This window comes from Bos grunniens, chromosome 13 (assembly GCF_055505025.1).
Source record: "Bos grunniens cultivar Pamir isolate PY7600 chromosome 13, Bosgru_T2T1.0, whole genome shotgun sequence".
Taxonomy (NCBI): Eukaryota; Metazoa; Chordata; class Mammalia; order Artiodactyla; family Bovidae; genus Bos; species Bos grunniens.
The window spans coordinates 52861656-52874108 of NC_141177.1; the positions used below are offsets into that span (position 1 = coordinate 52861656).

Here is a 12453-nt window from a genome sequence, read left to right on the forward strand (position 1 = left end):
ATACAGTGTTATTTGAAAGTGTACTTGAGCCAGTTTTAAATGTATGTTGCAGACTTCAGGGTAATAGCTAACATTTTCTTAAAGAAATATAATTGATATGCTAAGAGAAGAAAGTAAATGGACTCATATAAAATGCTTAATTAAAAACAGAGAAGTCAGAAAAGAGTAGAAGATAAAGTATAAACAATGAACAAATACAATAAATAGAAAAGTTGCGAATAACATAGATAATAATCCAACCATATCAATAATCACTTGGAACTACAAAATGAAACCAAAAAAGGACATGGAGAAAATCTATTTATTTTTAAAAAAATTTTATTGGAGTATAGTTGCTTCACAGTGTTGTGTTAGTCTCTGCTGTATAGTAAAGTGAATCAGCTACACACACACACACACACACACACACACACACACACACACACATATATAAAATGTCCTCACTTTTCTGGATTTTGTTCGCATTAAGGGCAGCACAGAATACTGATTAGAGTTTGCTGTGCTATGTGGTAGGTCTCATTAGTTGTGTGTTTTATACATAGTAATGTATATATGCCAATCCCAATCTCCCAGTTCATCCCATCTTCCCTTCCCCTGCTTGGTGTTCATATGTTTGATCTATACATTTGTATCTCTGTATCTCTTTTCCTGCTCTGCAAATAGGTTCATCTGTGCCACTGCCTCAATTCCACATATATGCATTAATATACAATAATTGCTTTTCTCTTTTTGACTTTCTTCAGTCTTTATGACAGTCTCTGGGTCCATCCGTGTCTCAGCAAATGGCATAATTTTGTTTCTTTTAATGGCTGAGTAATATTCCATTGTATATAGGTACCACATCTTCTTTATCCATTCCTTGCTGAGTGAAATCCTGTTCGGAAAGGCTACATACAGTGGGATCAACTCTATGAATTCTTAAAAATTCAAAAGTATAAAAAGATCACTGGTTGCCAGAGATTCGAGAAGAGGGAGTCTTGATGAATAGTTGGATTGCAGGGTGTTTTTAAGACAGCAAAGCTATTCTGTATGATACTGTCATGGTGGGTATATGATAGGCATTTGTCAAGACCCATAGAATTGTGTGACACAAATATCAAATTTGATTTATTAACTATAACAAATGTTCTACACTTAAAACAATGTTCAAGACACTAACAGGGAAAACTGCTGTGGATGTGAGGTAGTAGGCGAGCTTATATATCAGATCCCTTTGTGTTTTCTGCACAGTTTTTCTATAATCCTAAATCCTGTAATCCTAAAGCTTCTCTGAATAATAAAGCCTTTATGCTAAAAGAAAATTCAGTCCCATGACTTGTAGCATGACTGGTTGAACTGTTTCCATGGTATAATTTCAAAATTTAAGAAACAGTGACCAATTAATAACATTCATTGAATTACATACTATCTGTCATTCTGATGTGCTAATCTCTTGAAAGAACTAACAGCAGCCCTTAATGATGTCTGACTTATAACAAAAAGAAAGTTGGGAATAAGATTCTGGCTCAAATACTATTTCCTGCATCATCCCAGCCTTAAAGCTGTCTGCCAATATGATTAATCACTTCACTAATTAGATCTTAAAGATTTTTCATGATTGCATTTAGTGAGAAATTTGGGAACTTATGTATGATTATTATATACATTTCGTGATCTGATAGTAGCACTGAAAAAAGTTAGAATTAAAAAGAAAAGCTATTATTAATCTACAAGGAAGTGCTACCATGCCAGTAACAATGTACTGACTTGCACACCCAATAATCCAACCTGTTCACTTCTCAAAATAGTAAAAATATTCACACACAGCTGTCAGCATAAACAATACTGTGCTCTCTGTATCACAGAGAGAATGTTTATAAAAACTAAAACACATGCATGGCTGAGTCTGTCTCTACACAGGCTTTAAAGTTATCATTTGTGCAAGAATCTGCTATATACAGAATGTTTGGAAAACTTGAAAATATACAGCTAAAGGATTGCAGTTGAAACTAAAAATCTGAAATGTTACCTCACTGAAATTAATTGGATTTTAAAATGTTTGGCATGACTTAAGGGAACTTTTGAAGGTGACAGAAATGTTCTGTGTCTTGATAGTGGTGGTGGTTACACAGATGTATACATCTGTCAAAACACATCCAGCCACACATTTAGATGGATGCATTTTATTGCATGTAAAGCATATCCCAATAAGATTACTTTGTAAAATATATTTTTAAAAAGTATGATATGACTTTACCAATACATCATATCATATAGGTAATCTCTACCTGTCATAAACATATTTATTAATATAACATAGAATCCTTGGAAGTTAGCAGTCACAAATCATACACTTATTATCTGTGACAAATCACAGGGCTATTTAAGAATTGGTAGAGTAAATGAGGTATTCCCTCATGCCAATCAGAATTGCCATCATCAAAAAAAATTCTACAACAATAAGTGCTAAAGATTATATGGATAAAAGAAAATCCTCTTGCACTGTTTGTGGGAAAGTAAATTGACAGAGCAACTATGGAAGACAGTATGGAGATTCCTTCAAAAACTACCATCTGACCCAGCAATCCCACTACTAGACATATACCCTGAGAAAACCATTAAAGACACATACACCCTAATGTTCATTGCAGCACAACTTACAATAGCCAGGACGTGGAAGCAACCTAGAGGTCCATCAACAGAGGAATGGATAAAGAAGATGTGGTACATATATACAATGAAATGTTCAGTTCAGTCTCTCAGTTGTGTCTGACTCTTTGCGACCCCATGGACTGCAGCATGCTAGGCTTCTCTGTCCATCACCAGCTCCCAGAGCTTGCTCAAACTCATGTCCATCAAGTCAGTGATGCCATCCAACCATCTCATCCTCTGTCATCCCTTTCTCCTGCCCTCAGTCTTTCCCAGCATCAGGGTCTTTTCCAATGAGTCAGGTCTTCCCATCAGGTGGCCAAAGTATTGGAGTTTCAGCTTTTGCATGAATCCTTCCAGTGAATATTCAGGATTGATTTCCTTTAGGTTGACTGATTTTCCAGCTTGTGCTTCATCCAGCCTGAATTAATATTACTCAGCCATAAAAAGGACCAAATTTGAGTCAGTTGAAATGAGGTGGATGAATCTAGAGATGTTTTACAGAGTGAAGTCAGAAAGAGAAAATGAGTATTGTATATTAATGTAAACATATGGAATCTAGAAGTGTTGATGGACCTATTTGCAGGGCAGGAAGAGACACAGACAGAGAGGATACATAGACTTGTGGATACACATGGGACATGAGAAATGGGATGTACTAAGAGATTAGGATTGACATATATACACTATGCTATGCTAAGTCACTTCAGTCGTGTCTGACTCTGTGTGACCCCATAGACGGCAGCCCACCAGGCTCCCCCGTCCCTGGGACTCTCCAGGCAAGAACACTGGAGTGGGTTGCCATTTCCTTCTCCAATGCATGAAAGTGAAAAGTGAAAGTGAAGTCGCTCAGTCATGTCCGACCCTTAGCGACCCATGGACTGTAGCCTACCAGGCTCCTCCGTCCATGGGATTTTCCAGGCAAGAGTACTGGAGTGGGGTGCCATTGCCTTCTCCGATATATACACTATCATGTGTAAAATAGGTTACTAGTGGGAACCTGCTGTATAGCACAGGGAGCTCAGCTCAGTGCTCCTGTGATGTCCTAGAGGGTTGGGATGGGGAAGGTGGGATGGGGGGAAGGTGAAGAGGGAGGGGACATATGTATACTTATGACTGACACCAGGGAAGTCTCACCTTGTACAGCAGGAACTAACACAACATTGTAAAATGATTTGTAAAATAATCCACTAAAAAGAGTTGGTGGAGTAAAGAGACTATTTTCAACCATCAGCAAATATAGATATTGGCTTCATTCACATCTGTCTTCAACTTGCACAGTTAGTGGGAATGTAAATTGATAATGGATTTATCAATAATGGATAATGTCAGTAATGGATAATGGATAATGTCCATTGTAATGGATAATGTCAAATAACTTAACCAAGTCAGTTTAACTTTCTGAGGCTCAATATATTTATCCTTAAAGTAAAAATATTATACTTATTGTAATAATCAACTGAAATACTAAATGGAATATGAATAAGTGTTATTAAATATTTAACTTCAGTTCAGTACAGTTGCTCAGTCGTATCTGACTCTTTGTGACCCCATGAACCACAGCGCGCCAGGCCTCTCTGTCCATCACCAACTCCAGGAGTTTACCCAAACTCATGTCCATTGAGTCAGTGATGCCATCTAACCATCTCATCCTCTGTCATCCCCTTCTCCTCCTGTCTTCAATCTTTCCCAGCATCAATTTTCAAATGAGTCAGCTCTTCGCATCAGGTGGCCAAAATATTGGAGTTTCAGTTTCAACATTAGTCCTTCCAATGAACACCCAGGACTAATTTCCTTTAGGATGGACTGGTTGGATCTCCTTGCAGTCCGAAGGACTCTCAAGAGTCTTCTCCAACACCACAGTTTAAAAGCATAAATTCTTCAGCACTCAGCTTTCTTTATAGTCCAACTCTCACATCCATACATGATTACTGGAAAAACCATAGCCTTGACTAGACGGACCTTTGTTGGTAAAATAATGTCTCTGCTTTTTAATATGCTGTCTAGATTGGTGATAACTATCCTTCCAAGGAGTAAGTGTCTTTTAATTTCATGGCTGCAATCACCGTGTAAGAATGGCTGGTAATAAATGAATCTATTTTATTTAAGTTAATTTTATTGGAGTACAGTTGCTTTATAATGTTGTGTTAGTTTCTGCTGTACAGCAAAGTGAATCAGCTATATGTGTACTTACATGTCCTCTTTTGGGCATTTTCGTCTCGTTTAGGTCACCACAGAGCACTGAGCAGTGTTCCCTGTGCTATGCAGTATGTTCGCATTAGTTATCTATTTTATACATAGTGACAGTATCGTGTGTATGTCATTCCCAATCTCCAGACACCCTTACCCTCCTTCCTCCTTCGCATCCGTACGTTTGTTTTCGACATCTGTGTCTCTGTTTCTGCTTTGCGAACAGGTTCATCTGTACCATTTTTCTAGACGCCACATATATGTGTTAATCAATTTTCTTTTCTATTGATGACTACATAGGCAATTTTGATAGCATTTTTAAGAAACAGTCATTTTAGGGGGAGAGAGGGAATGATGAATAGATGGAACACCAGGAGATTTTTAGGACAATGAGACTCTTCTGTGTGATACTGTAATGACATTTGCTAAAACCCTTGCGACTATAAACAAAGAATAAACCCTAATACAGACTATGGACTTTAGTTCATATGGATCTGTCAGTATTGGTATATCAGTTGTAACTAAAGTACTAGACTAATGCACAGAGAAGGCAATGGCACCCCACTCCAGTACTCTTGCCTGGAAAATTCCATGGGTGGAGGAGCCTGGTAGGCTGCAGTCCGTGGGGTCACAAAGAGTCAGACATGACTGAGAGACTTCACTTTCACTTTTCACTTTCATGCACTGGAGAAGGAAATGGGAACCACTCCAGTGTTCTTGCCTGGAGAATCCCAGGGACGGGGAAGCCTGGTGGGCTGCCGTCTATGGGATCGCACAGAGTTGGACACGACTGAAGCAACTTAGCAGCAGCAGCAGCAGACTAATGCAAGATGTTAGTAACAGGAGACATGGTGTTAAGGAAGGAGTTTTATGGGAACTTTTCACTCTCTGTACAATATTTCTGCAAACCCAAAACTGCTCTAAAAATCGCACCCACTTAAAAACTTTAATTTGTAACTACTTAAAAAGAATGAGAACATAAAGTGAATGAAAAGGAAGAATAAGGGTGGTGTGAAAGGAAGAGACAAGCAGGGTATGCCGCTGGATGAGGACAGCTCCAAACCAAAGGAGTGAACCATGGGGCAAATAGAGAAAAATGAAGGGAGGAAGCCAGATAATAAAGGGGAGAGTTTGTGTGGGGGTGGGGGTGGGGGGGAGCCTTAGAGAGAAGCAGGGAGGAAGGAAGAGCCAGAGCCAGATGTGGTACCCATTGGATGTCTCACTTAGTTTGGCATATGGTTTAAGAGTGTGAGCGGCATTTGTCTTAAGCTCCATTCTGTCCATAATTAAGGAGGGGGATTCAAATATGGATCCACCTGCCCTAGAAGGTATTTGGGGACTTTCCAATGGATTCTTTGGTTGTTGATGTTCAGTAGCTAAGTCGTGTGTGTGTGTGTGTGTGTGTGTGCGTGCACTCAGTCGTATCTGACTCTTTGTGACCTCTCGGACTCTAGCCTGCCAGGCTCCTCTGGAATTTCCCAGGCAAGAATGCTGGAGCGATTTGTCATTTCCTACTCCAGTGGATCCTCCCGGCCCAGGTATTGAACCTGTGTCTCTTGCATCTCCTCCTTTGGTTGGCAGATTCTTTACCACCACACCGCTTGGAATGCCAATATCACATAGGTTCTCTTTTCCTGCATTCTTTTATGGCAATTCTTCTCACAGTCCAGAACAGAGAGGCTCCCCATTCTCATCCTGAAATTTCTTTGATGCAGTTCCTGGGCATGTTATTTAAAAAAAAAAACAAACAACAACAAAACAAGCCAGGAGTCAAATAAGAAGAAAATTCGAGATAGTGTTTTGCAGAATCTAAGTTAACAATTGATCAAATCACCATAAAATCACAGACTTTCTAATCCTCCTTTTTACACATATATTTCTGTTAAAAACATTACAAGTGGAAAATCCTGTCATTTTTGGGAGGTGAAATATGAAAGTAAATATTTTGTGGTATGTAGGGGGAATGCTGGCAATTTTTGCTTAATGACCTCATCTCTTCCACCTCTTCCAAAAGGATGCATTGCTTTTTGAACAGAGGTATATTCAAGTTTGGGGGCTTGAAATTTATAACATTTTGGAGCCCGCAATATGAGAAAGAATACAAAATTATTATCAAAATTATGTGCAAAATGACTATTTAAAATAAAAGAAATCCCCAACAAATCACATTTGTTTCAAATTTGAAAATGCTGACAAATGCCAGAGATATCATGATTCAGGAAAATAACCTTTTATAAACTACCTGGGTAAAAAAAAATTCCCTCCTTTTTCCCTTTTATTTTGCTGGCATATATTTTGATCATTTCTTCTAACAGTCGGGTAACATCATTTTGATGATCTTTTCTCTAGCATGATAGATGGGAATTTTTTTCATGGTATTGACAACATAAAGCACTTTCCATCAGTTTTATAACCATTATTGGTCATACCTGGTGACTATTGGGATTATTGTCAAATATGAGACCTTTCTTTCTCGTATGAACTGTGAGATTTGCAAGAATTTTCTCAGACGAACTTCTTATTTCTCCTGCACTACCCACAAATTTCCTGCAGCAAGCTTCATCAGACAAGTTCACATCGTGGCAGTGTAAGTTCACATCATGTCATAATGTGGGGAGCAGTTCTATATTAGGACAGCTAAAGGAATAAGTATAAGTGGTCATGACGACCTGACAGTGAATCGTAAAAATATCCCATCAAACCCAAAGTAAATGTGTCTTCAACTCCCTTTTTCTTTAGTCATCTTCTCCGAAAAGCCTAAGGCCACTTAAGCACAAACTGAACGAAGCAGGAAGGGAAGTCAGGGTGAAAAGAAGCAGTAATTAGGGCTACACTGTCTCAGTGTTTGGAGAAGGCAATGGCACCCCACTCCAGTACTCTTGCCTGGAAAATCCCATGGGCAGAGGAGCCTGGTAGGCTGCAGTCCATGGGGTCGAGAAGAGTCGGACACGACTGAATGACTTCACTTTCACTTTTCACTTTCATGCATTGGAGAAGGAAATGGCAACCCACTCCAGTGTTCCTGCCTGGAGAATCCCAGGGACAGGGGAGCCTGGTGGGCTGCCGTCTATGGGGTCACACAGAGTCGGACACGACTGAAGTGACTTAGCAGCAGCAGCAGTCTCAGTGTTATGTTTTATAAAATATAATGACCATGCGAACATGTTGCTTGGCCCCTCCCAGATCTGGCCTTGGAAAAGCTTTGTGTCATCCTTGATGTTCCAGCTTTCTCTTTTTTTGATAAATAAGAGTTGCTATAGTAGTAGTTAATCAAGAGAATAGGAGAAGAAACTAGATCAAGTATGAAAGGAGGTTACTAAATGGAATTCACATGTAAAGTTCATTTTCTCCCTTAAATTGATGTATGTTACTTTGCTGTTGGGCTTCCCTGGTGGCTCAGAAGGTAAAGAATCTGCCTGCAATGCAGTAGAACTGGATTTGATCCCTGGGTTGGAAAGATCCCCTGGAAAAAGGAATGGCAATGCACTCCAGTATTCTTGGCTGGAGAATTCCATAGATAGAGGAACCTGGCAGGCTATAGTCCATGGTGGCACAAAAAGTCGCACACAACTGAGCAATTAATAGTTGGACTTTCACTATATTGCTAGTCTTTATACTTGACATATAGGCTATGAGCAATGTTTGCCTATTCAATATTTAATAAAATATTTACACAAAAGCCTTAAATAATTAAAATTATACGATCTGTGGACATAAGCTCATTGGATGAAATGCAGCAATCTCCAAATATAGATTTAAAATTTTTTGACCCCAAAGCCTTGCTCTTATAATTTTTTGTTTTGCTTTGCTTTGTTTTAGAAGATAACTTTTTAAAAAGTTAAATGAATTTGTAATTTGTTTAATGTTTTAGTAGTGATTTTGGAATTCAAGTCCTATTATATAGTGGTACAACAGTGTAAACTTACATTTGCTCTTCACAATTTATCAGTGTATTTCTTTTAGTTTAGTACATATTCAATCTTTCACATGTTTTTCCATGAGGCTGTATTTTGGGGGTATAAAATATATTTTATATAGTTATTAAATCAAATTTTAATTATATTTCCAGATGATGGACAAAGAATTTCTTAATTTTATTTTTATTGAAGTTGATTTAAAATATTGTGTTAGTTTCAGGCGTACAGATGTTTCAGCTTCTTTCATGCACAGGATATTTGCTTAAGAAAGAGGCAAATGCCAAGCCAAAACAAAGAAAATTAGAAAAATATTACCAATAAGACATAATGAACACTAAGAATGACTTGCTTTTCACATATATAAGCATAAGCAATTTTTAAAAGCTCATTTCCATTTCCACGTCTTGGTATTAGCAGAAAAGAAATGAACCTTTAAAAATCTGAAGCAGCTTAGTGATGATGATTCCCTGGAAAGTTCCTTGACTGTGTTCAGGGAATACCAAAGTTTTCAACATATACTGAATAAAAACTATGGATAAAATTTTACTTGCTTTCTTTGGAATCCATGTATGTTATTCAAAAAAAGAAATTTAAAAACTACTTTCCCAAACCAGATAAACAATTGTACAAGACCAGAAAGCTAGACAGAAGAATTGTACCATACAAAAAGTTATACTAGAGTACGATTTTTCTAAGTGCAATCATCAACTTAATTCATTTCACAAACTGTTTAATGTGGTCTACTTCCTCACAAAAAGTACAAATATATTCTAAATGATCAATCAATAATAATTGTTCAGCAATAGTTTTTCTCTTTCATTGAATATATAGAAAAAGTACAATTAAGTACAATTATGATGTTTCAGGATATTGATGTTTTTATCTCAGAGCTTTAAAGTGTGATTTTGATTGCATTTTTCTCACACGCTAAGCAAAATTTACTGAAGGCATACCATATGTTACTTTATAAATAATTATAATATAAAGTAGACAATCTATTAGATTATAACAGGCTAAGGAATGAGATATAAATCTTCTTACTTTTATAAGCATGCAGATAGTTACATTAGCAAATTTTAAATTTCGTTGTCTTTTATTCTCATTTCTTAATTTGACTGTTAAGATGTTATCTGAATAAAAAATGAATTTAGACATTTTCTGAAATTTGGATTAGACTGATTGTTGTCAAGAGAGAATTGAGCTTGTTTGTTAGACTATCTCTACATTATTTTCCACAAAATGAAGGGCCTAAATTTGCATCTCTTTGATTTTGACTGATAGTTTTTTAAACATATGATGAGATAAAATGATTTAATAAGAAATTTTATTATAGCAAAGTTGTGTTTAAAAACTCAATGTTTAGATTTTCCCAACTCTTTCTCAATCCATTGGATTATGCAAAGTGCTTCAAGTAGGCATAATTAACAGATATCTGATAAATCTTAGTGAAGTCTTTTGGTATATTTCCAAGAAGTTGAGCAATTGAAAGATTCTATTAACTGAGTAAAAATGCTGTTGCAAATCAGGCCATTTCCGATTCTTTTCTTTCAAAACATTTGAAGGAGGACCTCTTCAAATTGTCAGCTCATACATCATTAAGAATAATTCTGGTGATACATCACTATTCAATATTTAGCATATACTTCAAGAAGAATTTGAAGAATTGAATAACTTTAGTATAAAATTCCTTTCATTCCTATCTCCTTATTTAGATGAACAAGATCTCTCAGACTTTACAACAATGATCACAGTGAATTAAGTCATTTGTGTTGTGTCCCTTCTCATGCTAGCAATAAATAATGTTCATCTACAAATACATGAACTGATTGAAGTAAAACAGCCCTAGTTACCTCACTATAAGATTCATTTCCAATAAAATATTACTATTTTTAAAAAATAAATTTCCAAGTGTGTAATGTATATATTATACTGTGTTAAATCCATGTATTGCTAATAAGTATACTAATAACTCAATCCAGAAAATCATTTAGAACCTTATGGTTAGAGAGAATTCAACCGACACAGAATTTTAATTTGTATACATCTCTTTGTGGCGTATACAAATTTTATAAAATTAATTAAAAAAAAGACTCAAGAATGGCTATTCTAACCGATGTGAGGTGAGACTTCCGGTTTTATTTGCATTTCCCTAGTAATTAGTGATGTCGACCATTTTTCATATATTTGTTGGCCATCTGTATGTCTTCTTTGGAGAAATGTCTATTTAGGTCTTATAAATAGAGACACAGAAGTAGAGAACAAATGTACAGATATCAAGGGGGAAAAGAGAGAATGGGAAGAATTGAGATGCTGGGATTGACCCACATACACTATTGATACTGTCCTCTAGTGAGAACCTACTGTACAGCACAGAGAATGCTACTTAATGCATGTGATGACCTGAACAGGAAGAAAGTCCAAAAGGGAGAGGAATACACACATACACACACACACACACACAGCCGATTCATTTTGTCCTACAGTAGAAACTAACACAATATTGTGAAGCAACTATACTCCAATAAGAATTAATTTTATAAAGACTCAAGATTGAAAATATATTGTAAGAGGATGAAGAAGAGAAGGTGAAATAACATAAAATTTCAATGCAAAGATGGAATATAAGTTTTCCTAATAAAGAAGAGCCTTTTATGAACTTTTTCATAGAAACTGTGGGTATTAAATTATTATGGCATTTGGAAAGTATTGGATACAGCTATTTTTATTTTGTTGCGGTAACAACATGTCACATGACATCTTCCTTCTTAACAGATTTTTAAGCGTACCTACAGTATTGCAGAGTGTTGTATGGATCTGTAGAACTGACTCTTCTTGTAAAACTCAAAGTTTATGCTTCTTGATGAGTGACTTCGTATTTCCCCTCACTCCAGTCACCACTTATATTAGTTCAACTTTTACAGATTCCACATATCAGCAACGTTTGTACAGCATTTGTTTGTCTTTGTTTGCCTGATTTATTATGTCTTTCAGGGTCACCCTTGCTGTTGCATATAGCAGGATTTTCTTCATTCATGGTTGTTCAGTTGCTCAGTCGTGTCCTACTCTTTGTGAACCCATGGACTGCAGCACACCAGGCTTCCCTGTGCTCCACCATCTCCTCGAGCCTGCTCAAACTCATGTCCATTGAGTCAGTAATGCGATCCAACCATCTCATCCTCTGTTGTCCCCTTCTCCCGCCTGCAATCTTTTCCAGCACCGGGGTCTTTTCCAATGAGTTGGTTCTTCACATCAGGTGTGCCAAAGTATTGGAACTTCACCATCAGTCCTTCCAATGAATATTTGATCTCCTTACTGTCCAAGGGACTCTCAAGAGTCTTCTCCAGCACCACAGTTCGAAAGCCTCATTTGCGGGGAGGTGGGGTCTGTCTACTATTCTGACAGATGTTTAGGCTGTTTCCCTATGCTGGTTATTCAAAACAATACCTCAGTGAACATGGAGGTGCAGATATCTTTTTGAATTAGTGTTTTCATTTCTTTGGATAAAGAAATCCATATGATGGATTGTTGGATCACACGGTAGATCTATTGTTATTTTTTTTACTTTTATAAGATTCATATTTTAATATAGTTCTTGATATTAAACAAAACATGTTAACTTACAGGGTTAAGTTTAATCTCTCCTTTCATTAAGGATTAAACTGTAGGCTCAAAGAAAGGAACCCCAGCAAGATAGCACAGAACTGTGCATTTGTATTAC

The 12453-nt window shown here is 36.9% G+C and overlaps 1 protein-coding gene across 3 annotated transcripts in view; it reads left to right on the forward strand.

The window, feature by feature from the left end:
- Positions 1 to 12453, forward strand: part of MINDY3 (MINDY lysine 48 deubiquitinase 3) — a 567291-nt gene that overhangs the window by 209421 nt on the left and 345417 nt on the right. The window lies entirely within an intron of this gene.